Source organism: Perca flavescens, chromosome 4, assembly GCF_004354835.1.
Source record: "Perca flavescens isolate YP-PL-M2 chromosome 4, PFLA_1.0, whole genome shotgun sequence".
In the NCBI taxonomy this organism is placed as follows: domain Eukaryota; kingdom Metazoa; phylum Chordata; class Actinopteri; order Perciformes; family Percidae; genus Perca; species Perca flavescens.
In genome coordinates, this window is record NC_041334.1 from 25,229,009 (window position 1) to 25,242,004 (window position 12,996).

Genomic DNA, 12,996 nt, shown 5'->3' on the forward strand with positions numbered 1-12,996 from the left:
ATATGAAGCCAGCACCTGCACCCCGTCAGTTTAGCTTAGCATAAAGACCGAAACCAGTTTTCTGTCCAAAAGTAACAAAATCCACCAACAAACACTTCTAAAGCTCTCTACCTAACACATATGCAGTGTTTGCAATGGTTATGAGTCAGACTATTTCTTGGACGGGGTCAGAGTTGCAGTAGCAGAGACTAAAGAAATTTGCTGCACCTGGGCCAAGAAATAGTCCCCACAGGAACCTTTACACTTTTTGTATGTATTAAACAAACAAGCTTTAATGTATAAATTAGTTTTGTTGGTAGTCAGTTAACCTTCCTACAGAGCCAGGCTAACTTTTTTTCCTCAGTCTTTCTCTCAACTAGGTTTGGCTTAGCTAACTGGCTGCTGGCTGCAGGTTCATATTCAGTGTACAGACGTGCGAGTGGTATCAATCGTCTGATCTCTTGACAAGAAAGCGAATAAACGATTTCCTAAAAGTTTAACAGTTCCTTTAAGTTATTTGCATTTCAGTGCTTACCTTTACAAATTAATATTACATTATGTGGCAGCCCTTCCTGCTACGTTGAGGAGCACCGAGGTCACTGGAAAACCACAACATTCTGACCACCCTCCGTCACCACAGGCGCTAAAGTATCTGCTATCACACCAATTACTTAAGTGCCAGTCTAACAAACCTCTCTTTCTCAATCACTCCCTCTTTCAGTCTCCCTTTGTATAAAAGCAAACCTTTGCTGTGCCCTCTTCTGATTTAGAATAGAAACATACTTGGGAATCTGACAGTCTGCTGTTGGGAAATTATAAAACTGCCAAATAGATTGGGACAATAAGTGTGTGTGTGTGTGTGTGTGTGTGTGTGTGTGTGTGTGTGTGTGTGTGTGTGTGTGTGTGTGTGTGTGTGTGTGTGTGTGTGTGTGTGTGTGTGTGTGTGTGTGTGTTTCACAGGGAGAATGAGTGGGAAAATAACAGACTAAAAAGGAAATGTGTTTGAAAGAAAAGCTGGAGAAAGGATGGGAAAATGTGCAAGTTATGTGTGTGTGTGTGTGTGTGTGTGTGTGTGTGTGTGTATACATGTGTGGCAGCATATTTATTTATAGAGGGCCCTTGGGAGAGGAGTGCCATTAGTGTGCTAAGGTAGAACATCTGGTGGGGCTGTGTTAGATGTCACACTAAGGTGGCTCCATCGCTCCTTGCAGGCTGTGCCTCATTAGGATGAGCAACACCCTGTATAATATCAACAACCAGACCTCTTCCACATTGTCCTTCTAAATCTCTTTGTGCAAACACCATTAAAAAAATACCCACAACAACCTCTATGGGGAATGGGGATAGTACCAGTAGTTGTTAAAAACACCACAATGTCACAGACTTCTCTGTAAATACATACTGGAGTTCTTGTTTTTCATACAAAATTCATTAATTCTGTCACTATTGATTGCCTTTGTTTTGCGTTATTTTGTTGCATAAGAATTAAAGAGAGTAGGCGGACACATTGATCCAGAATTCAAACTGAACTCCCCATGACTGATTGTCTCTCAGTAGACACACTGCCTCCGTATGCCTTTTGCAACAGCTCTCTTTTTTTGGTCCACACAGGTGAACAGAAAGTTGAGAAGGTCACAGTGAAGCGAAGGAAAGATCTTATCTTCCTGTGGTGGCTTAATCTGTTACGATCACTAGAGGTGGGGACACTGGGGAAACCTCCCAACTCCCACTCAAACCAACTCGACCTCAATAGCTGCATTATCTCTATAAACCACGCTGGGACTTTTCTCAGAAACCAAGCATCTCAAGATTTGTGTGGGGGCTTGATAATTCAACCTCCTCACACTGCTCATTGTAAAGTTTATTTTTAAAATGTGCACCAGTCATGCAACAGGATATAAAGCTAATTTCTCTATTTGTGAATGCACACATCTCACTCTGAATGCAAGCTGTAAAATGAGAACTGCAGATGACGGGATTTAAACATAGCTCCCCGGTTTGCTTTTCACTCATTTCGTTTAATTTGCTAAAGAGCAAAAGCAATTGAATCAGACGTGTCTGGAGAACAATGGGCATTTCTGTCACCCTTCGGCCTCTATTCCTGCTGACATTTTCACTCTGTCACATAACGTACACAGCCTCTGTTTTACTCTTTTCATGTATATCAGTTAATTTGAAACTGTATTTGTCACAGGTAAAAAAAACTATTGGAAATTAATGTTTACTGTACTGTCATACCTAAATATGTCACCAGCATCTACCTAAATGATGTCAGGTGATATGCTCACAACTGTAATCTGACGCTTTGTTTAATTCAGCCTGTCTACCATGGCAGATGTGATGCTTCACAGTGAGAGACTGGAGGTGATATTGTGTTAATTGAACCCTGTTGTTTACTCTTCGTCCATGGAGCTTTCAGGTGTTGGGTTCTGTATCAAGTTCTGGTAATTACTGTTGCTTTAGTCTGGCAGCCGCTGTGAGCAACAGAGCACGTATGGAGTGGAGTCAGTATCTCAGTGAGATTACAGTATATTTTGTTGAATTTTCTTTCGCTGGGAATAAACTATGCTCTGTCATTCAGAAACTTTTGGGAGAAATTCTATGCAAGAGTGCTTCAGGATAACTTGCATTACAAATGATAGCACTCAAGTCTTTTCTCCCAGGCTCAGCTCCCTCTAAAGACAACTGAGCTCTCCTTCTCCTTCAACCATATCATGTGGCAAGAGGATATCATGGTTGAGGAGCAAAGACTAGGAGTGGATGTAAGCATAGGAAAATCTTTTGAGCTCTGGTACTGTAGGCAAACAAAAGTGCAAAGCTCTAAACTTCCTCAGTTACATTGTGCCTCTTTACTATATGCTTGGCAGCTAAGTGACCCTGGATGAAGTGCACATGACGAAGGCAGCTGTTTAAAAATGCACAAGCCATCTTTTTTTGTTCTGCTGTCACCAATTGATGACTAGCACATTTAGCACTTGAGTTTGGGTAAGAAGCCAAAAAAGCAACACCAGAGAGCAGTGTCATGTAAAGCAGGAAAAAAGGTAAAGGAAAAAATCTATGAAAGCTCAGAGATGGATTACATAGATTGAGGCTGGACAGAAAATATATTTGCTGTCAGAAAATGTCTTGGACTAACTACAGAATTTCATTGCATTATTCAGTCATGTCTGTCATTCCTATACAAGTGGCTTGAAACTGACCTTTTCAGTCTCAGCCTGCCGAGTGAGCGATGAAAACCTTGGTGTGGTGTGCAACTGTAGCTTAAGAAGTAGTTTTAACACGCATTGGCTTTGACATCTAATGTCTAACTCTCTGTAAACTTTGGTTTTACTCTGCGGGTGACCACTTGGCCTCACACCACTCTGCATCTTCCTGAGTGATGTTCTCTCGCTGACAGGCCCGTCTGAATAATGAATGAAGTTCTGCAGCAAAGTAGTTATGTCTCTGTCCCCTTACGATTGGCCTCTCACCTTTTGAATGTCAGCATCAGTGTCTATAGCCTCCAACCCCGTTGCACCAATGTGTGAGGAAAATCAGGAAAGCCAGATAAGGCATTGTACTAAAAATAAAGCATGGATTTGGTAGGTCTGTCATACAGAGATACTATTCAGTGGGAGTCTGTGTGTGCATACTGGCTTGCGCGATAAGCTAATGTACCATACTAGATCACCTCTCTCCATGGAAACTGCAGGGCAATGGAGAGACTGCAGTTCCGTATCCTAAAACCATATGCACTACAACTAGTAGAAAGTAGACATCCGTATTCTGATAAAATGGATTGATTATTTGTTATTTTTATCAACTTAAATCACAATGTCGGTATTTGAATTGTCGAATCAATATTCCAAATACTAGCCACAAGCAGAAACCAACTATCATTTAGAAATCCTTAATAATTCCAAATTTATCTTAACAATAATAAACCCATAAACCCTGATAATTGATTTTTTTGGCAACTTGGGTGCAATGGAAAGCAGCTGTAAACACAACAATATTACACTACACACAAACTCAAATAGCCACTCTTCTTTTAGATCTGTTTTTGGTCTCCACCACGGGAATTATCTGGCTCTTCAGCTGATAATTGCTTCCCTATATTCTCCAACTAGTTGCTAACTTTGTCTGTTTGATATTATTGTATTGCTTATAGTTGCTTCATGAGTGAGACTGTGTTTATGAATCATTTTTAATTAAAGAGAGCTTCTAATTGAACCTTAAGCCGACTACACATGATAGGTAGCAAAACCGCTTGGCGCTGGCAGTTCCATTGATTTCCTATGGGGAGAGCGGTGCCGCCCAACTATGCGCTGCGCTACCCTGGCATTGTGCACCGCTTGGATTTACCACTGCGCTGCGCTCAAAGTTCAAATTATGTCAACTTTGCCCTGACCTTTTGAAAGTGCAACCAATGAGATAACAGCATGACGTTACCTAGCAACGGGAAATAGCCTCCTTGCCACCCTTGATGATGAATACCTGCGCTGCGCTTTGCTCTGCACCCTACATAGCGGTGCGCAGAGAGCAAATCGTGTATCATGTATATGCGGCTTTAGATGGAGAATTTCACAACCCCTGTTGTATTATGTATAACCCACTCCATATGTATGGTATAACTCCAAACAGTGCCTTTTTAGGCAAAGTTTTGACCTCCTACAATGTTCAAAATCTGTGAAGCAATGTACAACCTCACAGGGGAAATAAAATAATGTATATCCAGCCTGTGCATTAGGTCATTTATGTAGTCACATATTTAGTCAAACACGAAAGAGATCCAGAAGGAGAAGACAGGACAGGCAAGTAAGCAGTCTGTCCATGCTGGTTACACAGCACCTCCATCAAGGAAATAAGTAATTTACAGACCACAGGAGCAGAATCTTGTTCTGCATCTGTTATGTCTGAGGAATGGAAGAGATGTGCCTGGGTAAAAATTTCAGTTCCCAACAGCAGATTTCTTCGAGATCGCAATACATTGTAGAGTACTTTTCAGTAGGTCTTAATGAAAACATATGAAGCATCTAAAGGTCAAATGTACTATATGGAACTGGTGCTGATGCAATGTGGAAGCTCTTATTGCAACGTAAGTCTTTGAAGTCTCAGAGAAATCATTTAAAGCATGTGAAACACTCTCGCCAACACACAAACAATTTAATCCTCCTCTCTGCAGTTGGGCAGCTTTTCTCTATCGATTACCAGCCACTTTGATGGGACGTGTTACTTCCTTACTTTCCATTTATGTGTTTCCTCACGCTAATCAAACGGCATCAGAAGCATGTTTGAAATCAATAATGCTAAATGTCTCTCCGTTTTAGAACAGTTTCATTACAGTCTGTGAGGTTGCGATTGCACAATGAAGATCTTCAGCTCAAAAATAGTATGGGCAACCCTCTAAATGCACACCCTACTAAAGTCATCTCTAACCCAATTGTCTTGACTACTATAAAAATCCTGAAACAGTTTAAACGGCACTTCAAAATCACCTTTCTTTTCCCCACTAATGCCCTTCTGTGAAAACCATTTATTTCCACTTGACTCAACTTACACTCTGCGGAAAGAGAAGGGGCTGGTGAATTTTTATTAACTCTTTGATAAGGACATTTTTATCTCCTTTGAGAACTTCCGGACTAAATTTGCCCTTCCACAAGCTCATTTATTTAGATATTTTCAAGCCAAAGACTTTGTCCGTTGTAATTTCCCCAACTTCCCCCACAAACTACCTCGTACTCTCATTGATGTAATTCTTGCTCTTACTGCGGTCCGTGGATTCATTTCAATTGTGGTGAAATTGGCACTGACACTGGCAACTAGGAATTCATGGGAAAAGGAGCTAGGTCGTACCTTGTTGGACGAATGGTGGCAAAGGGCCCTTGACAGGGTTAACTCCACCTCATATTGTGCCAGTCTGACATTAATTCAGTTCAAGGTCCTGCACAGGGTACATTTTCCAAAGCTAAACTTAATAAACTTTTTTTACACAAGTGATACATGTGACAAATGTTCTCTGTCATCAGCTAGTCATACACATGTTTTTTTTCCTGTCCGAGATGAAGCTCATTCTGGTCCTCTTTCTACAATACTTTTCAAAAGCTCTAAACAAAGCAGTGCTTTGGAGTCCTTTAACCTCCATCTTTGCTGTGCCTGAAGAATTCACACACTTCACCAACAGGAAAGCAACTCTATCGCTTTTGCATCTCTCTGGGGCCCATAAACGTATTTTAGTTCACTGGAAGGATAAGAATCCTCCCTCCCCTAACTCTAGGATAAAGGATCAAGTACAGTATTAAGGGGTGCTCCGACAAATTTTTATAAAACTTGGAATCCCATTCTGTCCTTCATCAATTCCATTCCCTCCCTAGATAATTAAGATAGATGGTTCTAATTAAGATAAACTGATGTAACTTTTTATTTTTATTTTTTTCCAGTCAGGATTATGAAAGAGGTAAGAGCCAGTAATTGTCACTGGTGCGATGATATGGTGGTCAAACTCCAGGCACAACATGTACAAATTGTTATAGTTAATTTTTTTGATTTTGTTTTTCCAAGCACTCTGAATCGCTCCTCTAAATGTCCCTTTTTACTTTTTTTTTTGTATCCTTACTGATTGAACATGTATTGTGTCTTGATAACCCAATAAAGGTATGTATGAAAAAGTATGGGCAGTAGTAACATGTTGTACCTTTGTTGTTATCAGGATGGTTTGTGTGTGATTTGTGTAGAATTAACCTATACACAATCTATTTCTTTTTATATTTCTACTAAATATAAATTTTCTATCCATCCATGGATCTAGAGGGAACTGTTGGTCTGAGAGCTGACTATAACAAGCTAGAAAATGAATCATCCATGCATGTTATTGAATATGAGGATAACTATTATCTCGATGCATTTAGACAAATGTATACGATAATGAGAGCTTGCGTGCTGATTAGTTGGACTTGAATAATAAGAGGAGGAAGTACAAAAGAAGAAAACTGAAAAAAGAAGATGAGGTGATAGGAGAGTACGAAGAGACAGAGACTTTGGTTCCTTACGTCCAGTCTGCCAAACAGTTCTCGTGACTTTGTGCGAGCCCACTTGGCGATATATATACTACAATCAGTCTGGCAGCTGTGTGCCATTGATTAGCGGTTATTCAAAACTCATCTAAGCATGACAAAATAATTGCCAGCAACAACCCTTGAAAACAACTAATAAAAATACACTCTGTTGGATAGCCCCATGCCTCGCTATTAGCATACATACACACACAAATACTGTAAGAAAAAGGTGGTGAGGGAAGGAGAGACAGAAACACAAGGAGACAGAGGAAACTCCCAGCTCCTTTACTTGAAACAAATACCACAGAGACCATAAAATCATAGTGGCTGTACTGCTGCCCTCCTCTGGTCCCACTGCACTCCCCGTGACACAGCCCTGGAAGTTAGCATGAGTGACTGCACTCTGCCCTCATGCAGAGCTATCAGCAGGCAGTGGTCCGTGGGGAAGTGACACATCCTAGTCCCTCTAATGGCTGGTCAGGGTGTGTCTCACTCCAATCAAGTTTGCCTTACATCTTAATGTGTTTGCCATCGATTTCCTCCTGTTCTTACAAAAGTTTTGAGCCAGGTTGCATGTGGTGAGTGTGCAGCAGGCAACAGAACACAGTGGATATCTCCACACAGAGCCATAGCCACGGTGCACAGAGTTATCTTCACAAACAAAGCAAAGTGCGCACAGTGAAGTCAACCGGGCATATCTGATGTGCGGTAAGAAGTGCAGTTAACTGCCTCCAGTCATGGCTGTCTCTGGCTCACTAAGAGGAGAGGTTTCCATGCAATTAGTTCAAACAGCCTCTGCCAAGGCTGAAGAACTAAGTGTCAGTTTTTATAGCTCAGTATCCTGTTCTGGACCAACGCTTCTGAACGCTGCAGGGCGTTTAGGAGACAGGAATTCAAATTCCCAGAGTGTAGAAGTGTCAAAAGAATCTGTTAAGTGAAAGTCTGTAAAACTTAACAGGAACGTCACAATCAGAACCTGCACCTTTTCTGTTTGTAAGTTATCATTATGATCAGTTAACGTACCAACTGTCGTATTTTCATAAACTTTGTTGTAGTTGACTTTACAATATGGGTTTTGCAGAGCAGTATTTTTCAACATCTCACAACACCCCTTTAATGACAGAATTGGATTATCGAGTCAATTTAGTTTGTTCATGTTTGTGTGTGTTTCGTCTCTTTTGATATGTTGAATCTCTTTGTTGTGTTGTATACAATCATTCATTTATAAAGAATTCACACAACAAAAATGTTTGTTTTCTCATGTTTTTTAAGCTATGACCTGTAATTGATATCTACAATGTTAAAACAAAACCAAGGCATGAAAAGAGTCATCATTCACTCTAACCAATTCATCTTGGCTCCACTAAAGATTCTGGATGCCGTGAGTGTGTGAGATAGGTATATTTCGTGGGAAAATCTGGTTATAATTTACTTTAATAATAACTTTGTAATACACCTCTTTAAACAAATATTAAAGGACAAATCTGGGACAAAATAACGAACGCCGTGCAACGTGAGCTGAACTGTCACTTGATATCTCCCATGGTCCGTGGTTTCTCAATGGGTTGATAGGAATTATATTTCAGAAATGTAATTACATGGAAATGCATGAATTATATCTGTTTATTAAAATATATGCGGCGTTCGGTGTTCGACTGGTCAGACTGTTTTTCTCAAGATGGCGCCCGCCTGTATATGTGAAAGGTACTGTCTTTCTAAACTATCTTTTTAATAAACTGTCTGTACACTTACAAAGTTCTCAATGCTCCGGTTTACATGTAGGGACCCTCATTATGCTACCGTGGAAGTGTGGTTCTATTTTGAGCCTTGTTAGTCACATTCGATTAGCATGAAAACAAATCCCAGACAACGGTTGAACTCGGACATGTGTTATTAACCCCTAGGTTCATTTTGCGCCGGATTTGTCCTTTAAGACCTACAACAGTGAAAGGTGACTTGATATTATACTGCAGCATACCGCTTTTGTAAAACTAACTTTCTTTGTTCCTCTGAAAGCACCTGAAACTTCAAATCAGAACTTAAACTTTGAAATATTTAATCAGATTGTACTTGGCCTGTCAAGCTAACAACCTCACAACTGTCACCAGATGATTCATATTTGGCTAAATCCTGATTGGTGCATGGAGGTACATGACATCCCTTTTTTCCATCTAAGCCCCGCTTTTCAAAACCAGTGAGACAAGCAGAGACAAAACCAAACAGGCAGAGGTCTCTCTGGATTTACCAAAACTGCTTATGACTTATGCAAAAATTATGTGTTCATGTGACTTAATCACTTATAGCAGACTGATTGAGGAAACAGGTGTTTAGCAATGACCATAAAGCCAAAGCCCTGGGGTGTGATTGATAGACAACTTTGAGCCCTCCGAGACTGAGCTGCACCTTAGGGAGAATTGAGCAACAGAGACATGCTATGACATGCTGTATTACTGTTTTCACTCACAGCCCACTTACCATTTCCTCCCACAGGCCTGGGCCAAGCTATAAATGACGACATGGGCATTCATTCATTCATTCATTCATTCGTATCTTTTATTAATGAAATGATTACAGCAAGTTTTCTCTGAGTTTCCAGGAGCCCATATTGTTATAAAATAACTAAATAATTTAGTGGACAGACCCATGGTGGAAATGCAGACTCAAGTGGTGTATCACTACTCAGTAACACCTCAACACTCCCAGATAGACTATCAAGTGCTGCACACATGGTGTCCCACTCATGGTGGTCTGAAATATATATATATTATATGTGTATTTATATTATATTATATTATGTTATATAATATTATATAAGGTTGAGGATTAGGTGACATCTGGAGTTATAGATATTCTGGATCACACTTTCTTACTTCGGCATTAAGTCAAGTGTTGCAATGTGCAATTAAAATTTCATCTCAGCACTGAAAAATAAATGAGGCAGAATATGTGTTTGGGAACAAATCATTTAACCGATACAACTTTTCAATTAAACCTCAGAAACAAGACTGCTTTTAATGGCTGCCATTTAACCCAAATTTGACTTTTTTCTGTCTCATGTGGGAAATCTAAACCATGAGGAAATTGCCCTGTTTCTCAAACCATGGCTGCTTTCCCTAGCCTTTCTTTCATTCAAAGGTTTCTGGCCCCTTAATTGTACTCACTGTGCAGCTCTGGTGTGTTTAGTTGAAGACAAAAAGAGCTTGCACACTATTCCTATTTCTCTGTTGGACAGTGTAAAAGAAAGTAATGGTGAATGACGCAACCACAGTGAAGGAGACATGAGCCAATGCTAAAATGTGTAATGATGTATGAAGAACCTGGAGGCACTTCATGAGGTAGAATATGTGCTTGTTAAGATTTCTTTTAAACTGTTTACAAAATATTGCATAAATGCAAAATGGAGCTGATTATTCATTATTGACTGTGCCATTGATCATGTCTTGAGCCTATTATTAATTTGGTAAAACAAACATTGTTACATTCTTATGTCTGATAAATAGGCCAGCCTTCATCATTGTTATGTCTCTCATATTAATGAATGTTGTATCTGTATTACATCTGTAGACCATATCAAGTCATTTTGGGTAGAATGAGCAATACGAGAGTACAAATTACTTAATCTCCATCAAATCAAATGTGGACATGACGGTCCATTGTATAATGTTTTGCATATATTCTTATTTTACATCTTTTGGCTAGATTTAAAAGAGAAAATTTCTACCCAGCCAAAGTTTTTGTTAATACATTAAATTTGATTACTGTCATATGTTTGGATAGCAAGAAGAGGAAGAGCAACAGTATATGTTTGTGTAAAAGAAATTTAGTCTAACATGTAAAAAAGGATCTTGTGGACACAAGATGGTGTTATCTCATGAAAAAAAATTGTCAGTATTGGGAAATTATGTTATTAATTTACACTGCCATTATTGATAAAGGAGCCATAGCAGACTCTTGAGGAACCTTATTGTCAATTTTAGGGGGGCATTGATTTAATATCAGCAACAATAACCTGAGTTAATAGATGCAATAAAGCAGCTGTTATTCACCAATGCAACTATGACAAACAATATTAAAAGCCTTCAAGGGAGATGGGTCAGGTAAAGCTATCTCTACTGGTTCAAAAAGATTCTGATTGAATCACTATGTGGCCAAACTGACATCAAATTATGATAAACAGCTTCAGCTACATTATTTATCTTGGATATAGGAGTTGTTTCATAGATAAAAATGTGTGGAAGATGTATTAACATTATAGTTTGACAGAAAGGACCAGTAAACTCAGACTTTCCTTTCTTGTTAAGACACTGGTTTCCTCTGATGCCAGGAGTTCTGCCAGTCAGCATGAATACCAGAGGACCTGGTGTTGGACGTTGCTTTGTCTGTGTGGTTAATGAGAATTCTGAGGGCACTGAATGTCATAAATGGATCATGTACTGAAGCAATTGTGATTGAATATTAAAGAAAAATGATTAAGAGCTTCAGTAATTCAAGGCCAGAGAAGGAGCACGTTCTCTTTCAAAAGATGAGTTGAATACATTATACAGGAACCCCTGTTCAAGGAGGTGTTTAAAATGTCTTTGAGTAATTATTTGACATGATATCTTGAACAAATGTGACATCTTCAGGCTTTCTAAACTGATACACCAATGACACAGTAAAATTATTCTAATTGCATCTGAAAATAAATGCTTAATAGTCCAGTCATTTGAAGCCCAAAATGGGGTCAACCTTGAACAAATTGCAACAGAAGCAAACTCAACTGATTTTTGTATCCATAATATGTCAGAAATGAAAATAAAGCCCCAAAGAATCCTAATAGGGAAAGTTTCGAAAAATACTTTTAACCTTTAGATATCACCATGAAAATTACTGAGTTGATTACTTACATCATACTTACATGACATAACATGCTCACTGGAAGTGTAGCGCATCGTCAATATTGAACTTTTATTTTACTCTCTGGGAAAATGTAGAGTGACTGAAAGGGCAACTTCTCTGAAGGACAGACTCTCTCCAAACAGTTGTTGTATTGGTAAAAATGCAATCGGGTAGTTATTTAACATTTTTAGATAAATAAATTGTATATTGACCCAATCACCTCTTTTAGCCAGTTTACTTAAACATGCTTTAATTTCAGCTAAATCCATTTTGCCAGCAAAGTGAAGTACTCTTGTTCCCGGTGCTGAGCTATGAGCCTGTTAATGAGCTGGATGATTGAATACTGGACTGGAAATGAGGCAGGGGGGTGGCTAATGAAGCCAAGAGGGGTGACTGGGGAGGGAAAGGGGAGGGAGAATGGGGCGTTATGGATGCTCTAAAAATAAATATTCTGTGCAATAGGTTTCTTGCAGTCGGATTAAACTATTAACAATAAGTGTCACTCTTTTGATCCTCTCTTGCTGTTACCAATGCAGAAAAAACATTCAATAATTACCCCCAGAGACCAGTGTGCAGACAACGCTGGCTTGGTAACAACCATCTGACTGAAACCAATTAAGGGAGACAATAAAGGCTGTCATGTTTTCACCCACAAAGGGTTTAATTGAGTCCCCAGAAACAACAGCACCACCCTGATTCTTTCTTCTCCGTATAGTACACCTAGTTAAGAATATTAATGTAAGTGGGTAAAATAGTTTCCAAAGTCATACTTTCAATACACACTGATGAATAAGCTTAAAGTTTGCCGACAGCTTTGACATTCACCTCTGGAGTACAACAACATCCATTACTCATTATTTCTCACTCCTGTACTCCAACTGCTGGAAGTGACAGATTAAAAGCACTGGTTCAGGTTAAAAGAAAGTCAGACATAAGATCAAGTCTTAAAGAGCCTCTGGATGTTGGGAATCACATTTCATGCTGCACCTTTTCTCGTTTTACTCTTTAACTATTTTTCTAAATTTAAACCCTATTCATTAATATCCTAAACTGTACTCTGCAATTTCCACTTCTCGATGGAGAGCTTGTTATTTAAAACTTAAGT

The 12,996-nt window shown here is 39.2% G+C and overlaps 1 protein-coding gene across 1 annotated transcript in view; it reads right to left on the reverse strand.

Moving 5' to 3' along the window:
• Window positions 1-12,996, reverse strand: part of LOC114553725 (potassium voltage-gated channel subfamily B member 1) — a 38,506-nt gene that overhangs the window by 24,147 nt on the left and 1,363 nt on the right. The window lies entirely within an intron of this gene.